This window comes from Glycine max, chromosome 2 (genome assembly GCF_000004515.6).
Source record: "Glycine max cultivar Williams 82 chromosome 2, Glycine_max_v4.0, whole genome shotgun sequence".
NCBI classification, from domain to species: Eukaryota; Viridiplantae; Streptophyta; class Magnoliopsida; order Fabales; family Fabaceae; genus Glycine; species Glycine max.
Window position 1 is genome coordinate 24309690 of NC_016089.4, and position 5187 is coordinate 24314876.

At 38.6% G+C, this 5187-nt stretch overlaps 1 non-coding gene across 1 annotated transcript; it reads right to left on the minus strand.

The window, feature by feature from the left end:
• Positions 1-1016: 1016 nt before the first annotated feature.
• LOC112997987 (small nucleolar RNA R71) lies at positions 1017-1123 on the minus strand. The gene has a single exon (XR_003263034.1). It is a non-coding gene; the product is annotated as a small nucleolar RNA R71 (small nucleolar RNA).
• Positions 1124-5187: the final 4064 nt, after the last annotated feature.

Here is a 5187-nt window from a genome sequence, read left to right on the forward strand (position 1 = left end):
CTTGTTGTGGCTAGATTTGAGAGATTCAAAAAATTTTAGAACTTTTGTTTAGAAAAACTTCAAACGGCCATAACTTTTGCTCCGGGTATCAGAATGACTATTATTATATATGTATTTGGGGTTGAAAAATCATTTCCAATACCGTGAAAATTTGCCAAAGGCTGACTGAGGTCTCTAACTAGCCAAAATCGCCTGTTTACTAGTTTTTGTTTTTTCAAGTTTTATTGTTTTATTTTTCTAAACTTTCCTTAGGTAGTTTCCATAGTTAGACTTTGAATTTTTGTCTAAAAATTTTTGTGCTATCTTTTCATGATTTTAGAGTGTTGCTCACAAAATTTCAAGTCATTTGGATATCATTTGATGGTAGCTGTAGTTCAAACCTACATTGTTACTTGCATAAGAAGGCAGCTAGTTGTGCATGCTAAATGTAGTGTATGACTAGAGGCAATCCATCTGACTTACAACCCTTTGATCCTGAAATAGATAGAACATTTCATAGATTAGTTAGGCATAGTGTGCATCCTACTTTCCCTGAACATTTTGTGACTTTTGAACATCTTGAGCATTCTGTTACTGGTGAGTCTGTGCATTATGTGGTTGGTGATTTTGAACATCCTGATTTTGAGCATTCTGATAATATGGCTCAACCTCCACCTCGTGAGAGGACTCTAAGGGAAATGGTTGCACCTGATTTCACTTATGAAAGCTTGTGCATTCAATACCCTTATGACGATGTCCCATATGTTCTTAAAACTGGACTGATCCACTTGTTGCCTAAGTTTCATGGTCTTGCAGGTGAAGACCCTCATAAATATCTGAAAGAATTTCATATTGTCTGCTCTACCATGAAACCTCCAGATGTCCAAGAAGATCACATCTTTCTGAAGGCCTTTCCTCATTCTTTAGAGGGAGTGGCAAAGGACTGGCTATATTACCTTGCTCCAAGGTCCATCACGAGCTGGGATGACCTCAAGAGAGTGTTCTTAGAAAAAAATTTCCCTACTTCTAGGACCACGACCATCAGAAAGGATATTTCAGGCATTAGACAACTCAGTGGAGAGAGCCTATATGAATATTGGGAGAGATTTAAAAAACTATGCCCTAGTTGCCCTCACCACCAGATTTCTGAGCAACTTCTTCTCCAATATTTTTATGAAGGACTCAGTAACATGAAGAGAAGTATGATAGATGCTGCCAGTGGTGGAGCCCTTGGAGACATGACCCCTGCTGAAGCCAGGAATTTAATTGAGAAGATGGCTTCCAACTCCCAACAGTTTAGCACCAGAAATGATGCTATTGTCATTAGAAGAGTGCATGAAGTCGCCACGAACTCATCTGCATCATCTGAAACTAAGAAGCTTGAAGGTAAACTAGATGCCTTGGTTAACCTGGTAACCCAGCTGGCCTTGAATCAAAAATCTGTACCTGTCGCAAGACTCTGTGGTTTATGCTCCTCTGCCAACCACCATTCTAACCTTTGCCCTTTTGTGCAACAATCTGAAGCAATTGAACAGCCTGAAGCTTATGCTGCAAACATCTACAATAGACCTCCTCAACCTCAGCAGCAAAATCAGCCACAACAGAACAATTATGACCTCTCCAGCAACAGGTACAATCCTGGGTGGTGGAATCATCCCAACCTTAGATGGTCGAGTCCTTCACAACAGCAGCAACAACAACAGCCTTATTTTCAAAATGCTGCTGGCCCAAGCAAACCATATGTTCCTCCACCAATCCAGCAGCAACAACAACAACAACAGCAACAGCAACAACAATAGCCCCAGAAACAAAAAACAGTTGAGGCTCCTCCGCAACCTTCCCTTGATGAACTTGTGAGGCAAAGACTATGCAAAACATGCAGTTTCAACAAGAGACCAGAGCCTCCATTCAGAGCTTAACTAATCAGATGGGACAATTGGCTACACAGTTAAATCAACAACAGTCCTAGAATTCTAACAGATTACCTTCTCAATCTGTCCAGAATCACAAAAATGTGAGTGCCATTACATTGAGGTTGGGAAAGCAGTGTCAAGGACCTCAACCAGCAACATCTTCCTCATCCGCAAATGAACCTGCCCAACTTCACTCTACTCCAAAAAAAGATGATGACAAAAATTTAAAGAGTAAGTTGCCTAACAATTTCTATGCAGGTGAATCTTCCACTGGTAATTTTGACTTACAGAAGCAGCATATCCCACTTCCTTTCCCTCTAAGAGCAATTTCCAACAAAAAAAGGAAAGAGCCAGAGAAGGAGATCTTGGAAACATTTAGAAAAGTAGAGGTAAACATACCTCTGCTGGATGCAATAAAGCAAATTCCAAGATATGCTAAATTCTTGAAAAAGCTGTGCACTAATAAGCGGAAGCTTAAAGGAAGTGAAAAAATTAGCATGGGCAGAAATGTCTTTGAATTGATTGGTAAATCTGTTCCTCAAATCCCTGAAAATGTAAAGATCCAAGTACATTCAGCATACCTTGTATTATAGGGAACAATAAGTTTGACAATGCCATGCTAGATTTAGGAGCTTCTATTAGTGTTATGCCTCTGTCTATTTTTAATTCTCTATCTCTTGGTCCTTTACAGTCAACTGATGTGGTAATTCATTTAGCTAATAGAAGTGTTGCCTATCCTGTTGGTTTCATAGAGGATGTCTTAGTTAGAGTTGGTGAACTGATTTTCCCTGTTGATTTTTATATTTTGAATATGGAGGAGGGATTTTCTCAAGGATCAGTTCCCATCATTCTAGGCAGACCTTTTATGAAAACTGCTAGAACTAAGATAGATGTATATGCAGGCACACTATCTATGGAGTTTGGTGATATAACTATTTATTTTAATATTCTTGATGCTATGAAACACCCATCTAAAGATCTTTCTGTATTTCGTGCTGAAATAATTGACCATAATGTTGATGAATACATGATTGATCTTCATTCTAATCTGCATGTTTGTCACTCTTCATGCATTGAATCTGAATTTGTACTTGATCATATGTCTGAATTTGATGCTGAGAGTGAATTTGAGTTTGATATTGATTACATGACTGGTGATGTTTTACCTCTTGAGATTGATTTTCTAGAGTTAGATAAAACTAACCACATTTCAGGAAGTACATATACCTCTGACTTTCTTTATGAGGTACAGGCTGAGAAACCATCTCTTTCCTCCACTATCCAGCCGCCCACACCAGAATTGAAGCCTCTACCATCAAATTTAAAATATGCTTACTTGGATGATAGCAAAAGTTTTCCAGTAATTATATCTGCCTCCCTTGCTGATGAGCAAGAGGAAAAGCTGTTATTAGTTCTCAAGAAGCATAAGAAGATTGATGTAAGCTCCATTAGAGCTTGTCGGCCTAGGATCTTCTTCCTCAATGGATTCCTTTTCTTCTTCGAAGATGAATGGTAGCGGAATGGAGAAGGAAGAGAGAGAGGAGACGCCACTTCAAGGAGAAGATGAGTCTAGAAGAAGCTCACCACCATAGGAGGCCATGGATAAGAGCTTGGAGGAAGAAGGAGATGAATGAAGGGAGAGGAAGAGAAGAGCATGAAATTTGGTGCTCTAAAAGAGTTCTAAAATCTGAATTTTAATATTCAAATGATCAAAGTTGAAAAAAATGCACACACATGACCTCTATTTATAGCCTAAGTGTCACACAAAATTGGAGGGAAATTTGAATTTCTATTCAAATTTCACTTGAATTTGAAATTGACTTTGTGGAGCCAAATTTTGGAGCCAAAATTTCACTAATTATGATTAGTGAATTTCAAATATGGTTCAGCCCACTAATCCAAGATCAAGTCCAAGATTCTCCACTAAGTGTGCTTAGGTGTCATGAGGCATATAAAGCATGAAGGACATGTACAAAGTGTGACTATATGATGTGGCAATGGGGTGTAGCAAGCAAATGCTCACCTCCCCCTCTAAAATTTAATTGGATTAGGCTTCTTCCAATTCAATTAAATTTATTTCTCAACACGCACATCAAATATTCGCTTACCGCGTGTGAAATTACAAAACTACCCTTGATACAGAAACTAGTCTAGGTGCCCTAAAATACAAAGGCTGGAAAATCCTACATTTCTAGGGTACCCTACCTACATTATGGAGCCCTAAATACAAGGCCCCAAATTAATGAAACCTTAATCTAATATGTACAAAGATAAGTGGGCTCATACTTAGCCCACGGGCCCGAAATCTACCCTAAGGCTCATGAGAACCCTAGGGCCTTCTCTTGCATCTTTGGCGCAATCTTCTTGGAGTCTTCTATCCAATGCCCTTGGGGGTAGGATTGCATCATTCTCTCCCCTTGAAAAGGATTTGACCTCAAATCCCGAGGTTCTTGAAACTCCGGGCTTTTTTCCTCAACACATGTAAAAAGAACAAAAACATATATATTAGTGGTGTTTGGTATGTTGAAGTTAGGTAAGGTCTGAAAACCCATTTCCTGGGCATCTTCCCATGAAGGAACATGGTTCCTCACAAACTCAATGAGTGGTGCTACAAGTATAGAAAAATATGGGACAAACCTTTTGTAAAAGTTTGTTAAGTCATGGTAGCCCCAAATTTTTCTTATACTTGGTGGAGTGGGCCACTCAGGAATGACGTTTATTCTCTTAGGGTTTATGGGAAACCCTTGATAACTATTTAAAAAATTAAGAAAAGTAATACAATAAAACATAACTTTTTTTGTATTTTCATGTTGATTATTCCTACCAAAAAGTATGACAAACCTAAGGTGTACCATATGAGTACCTAAATTTGTATTGAAACTAAAAATAAGATGAAACCTACCTAATGAGTCCCTATGTACACAAATCATGAAGATGTTGGGTGCATGAGTGATTTTACAAAAGAGTGTTGCACCACTTAACACATTCATCATACCACCTATCATAGGGATTTGGTGCCTAATAATACCTATTTTAGGAACCAAGAAAGCACAAGGATTTAAGCTCTTGCGAACCAAACCCTCATCCAACAACTCCTTTACTTGAGGAATAACCTCAAACTCAAGAGGTATGGTGGTGCTAAGGGATGTTTCCCTTGATAGGAGAAGGTAGAAAGATTGTTTAAGAAGGAGTGCTATTTTAATATCACCTTTTGTTGCAAAATGATTTTCCTTCTCAACAATCTTCTTGGAGGAATCCTTTCCCTCTTTTTCCTTCCCCCTGACCTTTGAAGACA